The sequence below is a fragment of the Schistocerca serialis genome, chromosome 2 (assembly GCF_023864345.2).
Source record: "Schistocerca serialis cubense isolate TAMUIC-IGC-003099 chromosome 2, iqSchSeri2.2, whole genome shotgun sequence".
Classification (NCBI taxonomy): Eukaryota; Metazoa; Arthropoda; class Insecta; order Orthoptera; family Acrididae; genus Schistocerca; species Schistocerca serialis.
This window is the reverse complement of record NC_064639.1, coordinates 430,357,246-430,368,347: the sequence shown is the minus strand read 5'-3', so window position 1 is coordinate 430,368,347 and position 11,102 is coordinate 430,357,246. Positions and strand designations below refer to the sequence as shown.

The following is an 11,102-nucleotide window of genomic DNA, read 5'->3' as shown; positions in this document are numbered from 1 at the left end:
TCATATCCGCTTTTACATTTCTCTTGAAAACCACAAATTGCATCCAGAATGCAATCTCATTCTGGAAACATCCCCCAGGCTGTGGCTAAGCCATGTCTCTGCAATATCCTTTCTTTCAGGAGTGCTAGTTCTGCAAGGTTCGCAGGAGAGCTTCTGTAAAGTTTGGAAGGTAGGAGACGAGGTACTGGCAGAAGTAAAGCTGTGAGTACCGGGCTGAGTCGTGCTTCGGTGGCTCAGTTGGTAGAGCACTTGCCCGCGAAAGGCAAAGGTCCCGAGTTCGAATCTCGGTCGGGCACACAGTTTTAATCTGCCAGGAAGTTTCACAAATTGCATGTTGTACCACCATACAGCGAGACCTCCAGAGGTGGTGGTCCAGATTTCTGTACACACCAGTACCTCTAATACCCAGTAGCACGTCCTCCTGCATTGATGCATACCTGTATTCGTCGTAGCATACTACCCACAAGTTCATCAAGGCACTGTTGATCCAGATTGTGCCACTCCTCAACGGAGATTCGGCGTAGATCCCTCAGAGTTGTTGGTGGGTCACGTCGTCCATAAACAGCCCTTTTCTATCTATCACAAGAATGTTGGATAAGATTCATGTCTGGAGAACATTCTGGCCACTCTAGTCGAGCGATGTCGTTATCCTGAAGGAAGTCATTCACAAGATGTGCTCGATGTGGGCGCAAATTGTCCATAAAGACGAATGCCGCGCCAGTATGCTGCCGATATGGTTGCACTATCGGTCAGAGGACGGCATTCACGTATCGTACAGCCGTTACGGCGCCTTCCATGACCTCCAGTGGCGTAGGTCGGCCCCACATAATGCCACCCCAAAACAGCAGCGAACCTCCACCTTGCTGCACTCGCAGGACAGTGTGTCTAAGGTGTTCAGCCTGACCGGGTTGCCGCCAAACACGTCTCCGGCGATTGTCTGGTTGAAGGCATGTGAGACATTCACTGGTGAAGAGAACGTGATTCCAATCCTGAGCAGTGCATTCGGCATGTTGTTGTACCCACATGTACCGCGCTGCAAGGTGCCGTGGTTGCAAAGACGGACCTCGCCATGGACATCGGGAGTGAAGTTACACATCATGCAGCCTATTGTACACAGTTTGAGTAATAACAGGACGTCCTGTGGCAGCACGAAAAGCAGTATTCAACATCGTGGCGTGGCTGTCAGGGCTCATCCAGAGCCATAATACGTAGTCCTCTGTAGTAGTAGCCCTTTCACGAACTGAGCGTGGCATGTCATCGACAGTTCCTGTCTGTCTGTATCTCCTGCATGTCCGAACAACATCGGTTTGGCTCACTCCGAGACGCCTGAACACTTCCCTCGTTGAGAGCCCTTCCTGGCACAAAGTATCAATGCGGACGCGATCGAACCGCGGTATTGACCGTCTAGGCATGGTTGAACTAAAGACATCACGAACCGTGTACCTCCTTCCTGGTGGAATGGCTGGAATTGATCGGCTGTCGGACTCCCTCCATCTAATAGGCGGTGCTCATGCATGGTTGTTTACATCTTTAGGCGGGCATTGTGATATCTCTGAACAGTCAAAGGGGCTGTGTCTGTGACAGAATATCCACAGTCAGCGTCTACCTTCAGGACTTCTGGGAGGTAGGGTGATGAGAAACTTTCTTTGATGTGTGTTGTTATCTAAGCGGTAAAGATTTCTTTGAATTAATAATTCTCACAAACAATCGTTTCATTCTTGCGCGTGCATTGGTTACTTTTGGATACCCCTTCAAAATCGCTTTCCATCCTTACAAAAAATGGTTCAAATGGCTCTGAGTACTATGGGACGTAACATCTGAGGTCATCAGTCCCCTAGAACATGGAACTACTTAAACCTAACTAACCTACGGACATCACACACACCCATGTCCATCCATACAGTCAAGAGAGCATTTTTACAAACAAGTTATCATCTCCATAGTAAAGTATTGCAGATTATTTCTCCCACTTTCACAAACATCAGCTCTCCTTGTCTAGAAAACTGCTTGCTGCTATGCTTCTAAGAACAACTGATTGGGAACCAAGCGCACCAGAGATTACATTAAATTAGAACCAACGATCTTATCCACTTCACGTGCAGCGCCCTCATGCATCCTTGTCCCTCTGCAGCAGATATGAAATATTTACAATGGCAGGAAAGTTGAAAACCTCACAGAGCCACGGAGCGTCACAAGCGATTCCTGGAAGGAAGGATGTCGTCGGCCTGTGAACCACGATGCAGAACGCCGCATCGCATTACCTATACCATTTTCCAGTTGGTGTATGCCATCATTATCAGGATCCGGCGACCCGCGAGTTAAGGTGGCAGTTGTTGCCCCAGATATTGCACTGAGAGTCGGAATTGCAACGCACATGTAGTGCTCCCCGTACACTTGGACAATTCTTCAACGAATTTTTGTTGCCCACACTCCTTCCGCTGCAAGGACATGCCCTAAAGTTCTTCGCTCGCCTTTTAAGGGTCCATATTTCTGTTTCCAGCTCTTCTGAGTGCTGTGGATGGTCTGGTCGTGGACGTGCTCGCTCTGGGACGCCTTCTTCCGCAGCCTGTAATATTACGATCGCTTCAGCGGTTTTCAGTTTACAATCTCTGGCTCGTTTCTTTCCGATTGTTCGTTATATGAAGAGCTTGACAGGAATAGTGGGAAGGCCTAATGGTGTTAGTTCGGTAGCCGCTGTGTGTACCGTCTTTCCGGATGCACGCCCGGAAGTTATGGAATATTCGATCCTTTGGGATAAGTTAGAGAAACGCAGGCCCCCATACGCTTTGTCACACTTCATTCCTGCGAACAGGAAATCAATGTACATTAAACTCACTTCTAGTAGCATGTGGTTACATGCTCAAGCGTTCTGGTACGAAGGCACATACGTCGTCAAACCGTGGAATAATAGAAAATGTGCACTTAAAGTTGAAAAAGGTTTCTGCTTCAACAGTTACGGAGATACGATTATCTGCAGAACCATCACATTAACATTCATGCCGCGAAATATGTACATAGAAGATACAGCACAGGAAAACAAGTAATTTGATTATCTGAGAAAAATAAGAACTGATATGTAGTTTTCGATCGTCTGTCAGGGCACCACAAGGGAACTGTAACTAACTAACATTAATATTACGTGTGTTGGCAGAAATTAACTGTATGATACATCTTGTCCGAGAAATAAATGATGTAAACTAACACGTTATTCAACCATATCACATGGTTAGCCAACGAAGAGTTCAATATCCTCGGCAGATTTGTGAACTAGTGTTATGTAAGTCCCGCAGAACGTAGTTAAGCGCGCCTTGCTACCATCTGCTGATTAGACAGTTATCGGAGCTGGAGTGTTTTCTGTCAGGTCGAGACCAGAAGCACTTTCGGTTAGCAGTGCACACGGAGTACGCTACATTGACGAAGGAGGAGTTGCAGCTCCATGGTCGACTTCTTCGAAACTTGGCCGCTTCGGTTCCTCGCACGGAGCCTTCCCAAGGGTGCCACCAGGAGGGGCAACACTGTAGCTCACGTTCTGCAGCTCTCCTTCCTTTGGCGTCCCCTCCCCTAGCAAGAGGCAAACTTGGGAAAGCTTGTATTTATCGCTCCTGCGCGTATTTCACGAAGTACTGCGTAGTTTCTCACACGTCACAGAATTTCACATGTACTAAGTTGCGTAAAAAACAAATCATAAGACAATGGCTATAAAGTATTCAAATTACATCGGCACTAAGGGTAAACAGACAGAAAAAACGAATGTTCAAACAGTTCCATTATTTAATCTATTGTACGTGACTGAAACGATTGAATATGAAAGTAGCCAGTAGCTGTTTGTTAATCCAGTTTCATCTGCTTCTCCAGTTTTGCCAATAGTTCCACTGGAAATGGAAAGGCAGAGAGGGATATCATGGTCATCATTGGACATTGTGGTACTTCTAGCAGCAGTAGTACTATGTTTATTCGAGTAGTTATGACATGAGCGAGTGTAAAAGTGTTAGATTCGTTTCCCTAATTCCTGTTCCCTTTGACCATCCTATCCATCCCATAACAGTGCTTAAGCCTGACGCATTAAGATAACTCGTTAAACGTTCGTGTAATGCAAAGGACCGCTTCAGTTTATTGATACCTGAATATCATTGCCTTGTATGGACTTAGCTCACAATAATCAAATTCTGGAATAAACGTTGGGGCTGCTATGGTCCCAGGTTCGAATCCTGCCTCGGGCATGGATGTGTGTGATGTCCTTAAGTTAGTTAGGTTTAAGTGGTTCTAAGTCTAGGGGACTGGTGTCCTCACATGTTAAGTCCCATAGTGCTCAGAGCCATTTAAACAATTTTAAACTTTGCGGATGAAATGTTTAAATATTTCACGGTTCGACATTGCAGTCCCACTCCTCATCCTTAAGGTATTTACGGACTTCAAAGACTCATTCATGAAATTAGACCTCCTGTCCTATTCCCTTAATTAATGTGCCAAATATGAAAGATAGTTATCCGTTCCGCGTTTCTTTAAATGAATATCAGATGCAAGTAGTGACTACGGCCTAAAGAAAAGATAAGACTAAAGTAAGACTAAAGGAGAGCTAAATTGAGTGTAAAGGCCGGCCAGTGTGGCCGAGCGGTTCTAGGCACGTCAGTCTGGAACCGCGCGATCATTACGGTCGCAGGTTCGATTCTTGCTTCAGGCATGGATGTGTGTGATGTCCTTAGGTTGGTTAGGTTTTAGTAGACCTAATTTCTAGGGGACTGATGACCTCAGATGTTAAGTCCCGTAGTGCTATGAGCCATTTTTTGAGAGTGAAGCTATGCTTGAAGCAACGAAGATAAGTATATTACTTCCACTACTCAGACACGTAATAAACGTAGCCGCTTTCCACTTGATAATCGTCCACCTGACCAATAAACGTAACCGTTTCAGTATATGAGGGCTTCAACAAAGTTTTAATTATCAGTTCCGAAACATCACGCTGCGTCTATGAAACCTGCTGATAGCCCTTCTCTATTCACCCCTGAGTGCGACAGTTACTTTCCATCCATGGATCACCTGGTGGAGACCTTGCTTTTAGAAGTCTGCATCTTGGCCGTTCTGGTAACGCTCCACCACGAAAAATCACCTCGTCGTCATTCTGGAAATTCCTAGTACGCAACGGATTCATCTGAGGAAAGGGGAGGAGTCACTGTGTGTCATATCGGGACAATACGGGGTTAAGGTAGACTTCGATGAGGCAAGAAGCACCAAGTGTCACCGTGTCCTGCGCAGAATGACCTACGATGTTGTCGTGGAGAACAATACCTCCTTCGAAAAGTTTTGACATTTAGTCTTGACAGTCTCCGAAACTCGTATCAGTGAACTCACATGCTCCTACTGCATGCTTTCCTCCTTTCTCTCGCAGTTGTAGAGGTACACGTAGCACTCGTCCCTTGTGACTATGCTGCTAGAGAAGTCGTCTGCAGCGGCCTGCCACCGCTGCATTTCCGCTGATGGCGTCTAGAACATGTGTGGCCAACATTGTCGCTCCCGAAGCGCGCTCTCCTCCACGTGTTCAGTAGCGTCTGCTCAGCGCTCCGGCTTCCTCCTGCGCTGCACTATGAAGAGCAGTAGTGTGTGTGTGTGTGTGTGTGTGTGTGTGTGTGTGTGTGTGTGTGTGTGTGTGTGCGTGGCATCTATATGCTGAAGGCTACACGCATGAAACTTAGGGAGGCACGTTTGCAACACAGTGCTTGTAAGAGGCTAATACTGTAACATACTTTTGTAAGTAGCAGTTTCTACTTTTTATTTTTCTGCCAAATCAATAGCTTTTGTTACTTGATTATATAAATACATCAGATAGTGCTAATACGATGGGCAGAATTACAAAAAGCATTACATAGAGGCATTTAACTTTACATTTCGATGTTTATAGACTTATGCACTTTTCGATTCTAGAATATGTAACATATCTGGAACTATGGTTCAAATAAGTCAGACAAATGGAGTTACGTGGACACAAATTGTTAAACCAGAACATTGGCGGAAGTTCATCAGCTTCGTAAGGGTGAAACACGTATGTATTTATTACCAGCGATGGCGAGGCATGACAGAATCTCTGACCAGAGAATTATTTATCGTTGCTAGTCTGCGCTTGTCCGCGTGAGTGTTTAGTCGGAGTCTGTCTGCAGGAGTAGTCAGTCGACAGTAGTAGCGAGTGGACGGTTGTACTGAGCAGAAGTCGGCATGCGTCGGCGGCGTACTCCTCTCGCGACTCTGGTCACGATTCGGGACGATATGTGTTGTTGTAGAAGGTAATGAAGCAGCATTGCGCACATCTAGTAATGTATGTTAATTGTAATTAATTTGTTCAAAAAATGCCCCAATAATAATTTTTTTATAAAGTAACTCTTTTAAAGAAAAACATTCATTTCAATTTAAAGAATATTTCCTATGCATTTCCTCCAAGAATCAAAATTAAATATAGGCCAGCATTGCACGAAGCTGTATCGATAGATAAGAGCAGATATAGATGCAGTTTTTATTGAGGTAAGAATGTTTGCTTGTTTTATTCAGAATACAGGGCCGAAGGTCAGCGCTGCTGCCCATATGAAATTTACCAGATATAATTATTTCTGCTGAGAGGTTCCATTTGGGTCATGGTTCACTATTTGATTAATATTGTTGTTGGTTTATGGTCAATTTTCATTCCTTAATTTTTTTTGTGTGTGGGGAGTCTACGCATGGTTCCATTTCACATTTTTTATTAAACATTATTCTGTTGGGAGGTTACATTTGGCACAATTTTTTTCTTGTTTTTCATTTAAATATTCGTGCGGGGAGGTTACACTTGGCGACATCCGGACCAGGATCGTATTTCTTTGTGAATCTGTAAGTAGGCTGTTTATGTTTTCTCTATGTAAGTAGGCTGTTTATGTTTTCTCTATCTAAGTAGGCTGTTTATGTTTTCTCTATGTAAGTAGGCGGTTTATGTTTTCTCTATGTAAGTAGGCTGTTTAGGTTTTTTTATTGGTAACGCCACCTCTGTATGAAAATCACTGGCTGTGCTGTGTGCAGTCTGTGGCTGCTTTGCATTGTTGTAATACTCGCCATTGTAGTGTTAGGCAGCTGGCTGTGAACAGCGCGTAGCGTTGCGCAGTTGGAGGTGAGCCGCCAGCAGTGGTGGATGTGGGGAGAGAGATGGCGGAGTTTTGAAATTTGTCATGAACTGCTATATTTATATATGATGATATCAAGGTAAATACATTGTTTGTTCTCTATTAATATCTTTCATTTGCTAACTATCCCTATCAGTAGTTAGTGCCTTCCATAGTTTGAATCTTTTATTTAGCTGGCAGTAGTGGCGCTTGCTGTATTGCAGTAGCTTGACCAGCGAAGATTTTTGTGAGGTAAGTGATTTGTGAAAGGTATAGTTTAATGTTAGTCAGGGCCATTCTTTTGTAGGGAATTTTGAAAGTCAGATTGCGTTGCGCTAACAAAATATTGTGTGTCAGTTTAAGCACAGTCATGTATAATTCTTCAAAGGGGACGTTTCATATGTTGACCCTTAGCCTAGGATACCTCACTGGAATCTTCTGATTTTTTTTTCTTGTAGTTTGTGTAATTGGTGTAGCTATTGTTTATTGGTAGCGCGTAATTATAGAGAGAATTTCCTTTGTAGTTGTAGTTTTTCATTGTTGTACAGTAAAACAGTTGTGGCATGCATGTAGATTTGCACCTAGTATTTCGCAGCTGCGCTGGCAATTAAGTAGACATTATTTCCATTGCTATGTTATTTTATTTTGCTCTTCAAATTGCGCTTTTCTGTGTTATCGTGTGAAATACTGTGACAATAATGGCGTGTGAAAAACGTAATACTAGGCTCCAAAGTAAACTGAGAAATGACAGTGAAGACGAAAGCAGTGTGTTAGCGCCGCAGAGTAATGAATTAACTAATGTTCAAAGTAGTAATTTGGTAATTGCGCATAGGGAAATGGAGCGGGCGGCAAACAATGGTGTAGACAGTGAAACAGGTAGTGAACAGGGAAGCGTTATCGATCGATTGGTCGGCAACAGCTCGCCTCAGGAATCGCGAATGACAGAACACAATATTGCAAATACTGCAGACTCAGGTTTTGGGTTCCCACCGTTTTCTCAAATGAGTCAAGACACATTTTCCACTTGTCAAAATGTGAATGTTGCCGGTGCAACTTCACTGCCGAAAAGCACTGAGGAACATGTTTCAGACACCAGTGCATTGTTATTACAATTAATGCAACAAATGGGACAAAAGCTTGAAAAGTTAGACACAATGGAACAGCATCAGAGACAAACACAGCAACAGTTAGACACAATGGAACAAAATCTTAAAAAGTTAGACTCATTGGAATAAACACTTGAACAAACACGTGAAGATTTAACTACTGAGTTACATAACATTGAATCGAAATGTCAAAAAGTCTGTAATGACGTAAAAACACAAATTTGTGAGCATTTTCAACCTATTTTTTCGCGGCATGAAAATGCATTACAGAATCACGAAGCAGCCATAAAAGAACTGCAAGCCATTGTTCATGAAAATCATGAGACCTTGTGGGCTAAAATTGACTCAGTTGCATCTACCGATTCGGTTACGCAACTTGCAAAAACTCGGGATAACTTAAAGGACACAGTAGATTCGATTTCAACACAAATGGACACTCTGAAACTTGGTTCAGAAAAACACACTGAGGAAATGTGTTCACTATCGGAGAAAGTAGCCGAACTTTCGGATCAGGTCACTAACTTATCTACAAAGGTAGATGATGATCTGAATGACACAAGACCTGTAGCCTTCACTGACACAGAAGAGTATGAACAAATTAGAAAATTCAAACAGAATCAAAATCAAATCAATACACAGTACAAAAGAGAAATCCGGGAAGTACAAGATCAGCTGACACAGGTAATACAAGAATTACGTATTTCAGAGGATACTCGCGCCCCAATACGGGAAGAGGGACTTAGAAACACGGAAAAGCCGCAAAATAATAACACAAGGCATTTCGGAAGTTATGAAAGAAATTGGCAATGTGCACCGAATTTTGAGATGGAACGGCCGACACGACCTAACAATGACCGATATGCGACTCGCCGACATGATGATTTTGACTATAAGCTGTTCATTACTACACGTAAATTCAAAACATTTAAGAATTCTGGCAACGACATTCATCCACAAGCATGGCTCCATCAATTCTCTCATTGTTTTCCTCCCAACTGGTCGTTGGAACACAGATTAGAATTTATGTGTGGCTACTTAGAGAATGAACCAGCTGTAAGAATGCGATCGGTCATTCACGATTGCCACAGTGAAGGAGAATTTTACCATGTCTTCCTCTCAGCATATTGGTCTCAAGCCACACAAGACCGAGTAAAACATGGTATCATAATGATGAAACATTTCGAACAATCTGAATTCTCCAGTCTTGTGAAATATTTTGAAGACATGTTGCACAAGAATCAGTACCTGTCAAACCCATACAGCCCCTCAGAACTCATCCGCATTTGCTTAATCAAATTACCTGAACATTTACGGCATATTATTTTAGCAGGACGTTGCAAAGACGACATTGAAGCTTTTCAGGGACTGTTACAAGAACTAGAAATTGACACTGATAATCGCGGAATGCGAAAACAAGGACACAACAATTACAGGTCACATCCGTCACAATTCCGTGACGACAGAAACAATAACCGGACACGACTGGTCTATTCTTACAACGCAAATCGTGACCAAAATAGACACCACCCGTACGACAACCGTGGCAGAGTAGTAATAATTACAGGGAAAGATCACCTCTCCGCGGTAGTGACTATCATAGAGACAATCAGAGAAACAGACAATATGGGAACCAAAATAATTATTATCAAGGGAGACAGAATAACTTCAGACGCAACAGTTCAGCGCGCAGTTACGATTCAGGGAGAAATTCTCCACCACTTAACCGATAAGAAAGAAACTACAGGAACTACCGACATGACGACAGACGATGTGATCGTAACGACAGACCTGAATTGCATCAGAACTGGCGGGATTCAAACAGAGCAGGGCCCTCTCGAGGAGGTGAATTTGTAGAAGTTAGGTCTCCAAATCCCAATAACGACGCGCGCCAACAAAGAGACAATAGGCAATGACTCACACCGCTGGCAGCCACAAAATGTTCTTATGACACTAACGACGCAGCTGCCGTAGCTAGTAATTACGTAAAAATGGAAGACATTAGGGACATCTTACTCCAGGAACACGACGTAAAACATAACAACATTGCATATCCTGTGATTCACATTACTGTAAATGACGTAAAATTTATGGCAGTACTTGACTCTGGCAGTCCCATTTCAGTAATCAGTGAAACAGCCTTCAGCAAGTGCAACAAATCGAACGAATGCCCCACACTTCCGTTATGTAAGATTAAATTACAAGGTGCAATCTTTGGAAAAAGTGTAGATGTACGCCAACAAACCAATTTAGAATTCTTTTCTCAAAGCCACAGCTTCTCTATGAACTTTCTCATTGTTCCATTATTGTCGACGGAAATTATATTGGGAGTAGACTTTTTGAATGAATACAAAGCAATCTTAAACTTTCACGATGCTGAAATAGGTTTAGAGAAAGAAGGTAAGTCAATAGCTTTGAAGTTTGAAGATTGGCTCTCAAACCATGACGAGGAAATTAATCGGCTTTACCTTCTGTTAGACAACAGTTCGGACTTTTCTACGGAACTAGACACTAACAATCACTCTGCAAGTACTGACAGGGATGATATCGACGGCGCATTTGACACTAATAACTTAATTCAGAATAAAATTCAAACAATTGAGAATTGTAATGGCACTGATAGGCAGGACCTTTTTGAGATTTTACAAGCACATTCCACAGTTTTAACTCATAAAACAGGAACAATCAAGGGATTTCAATACCAATTTCGTGTTCGTGAACATACCAAATTTTGTGTTAGACCATATGTAATTCCAGCACATTATAGGGACCGTGTTAGAACAGAAATACAATCTATGCTTGACGAGGGCATTATTGAGCCTGCAGTAAGCTCATACAACAATCCATTACATGTTGTTGAGAAGAAAAATGGATCGATCAG

General features: G+C 42.9%; 1 non-coding gene across 1 annotated transcript; it reads left to right on the top strand.

The window, feature by feature from the left end:
- The first annotated feature begins 221 nt into the window (after nucleotides 1-221).
- Trnas-cga (transfer RNA serine (anticodon CGA)) lies at nucleotides 222-296 on the top strand. The gene has a single exon. It is a non-coding gene; the product is annotated as a tRNA-Ser (tRNA).
- Nucleotides 297-11,102: the final 10,806 nt, after the last annotated feature.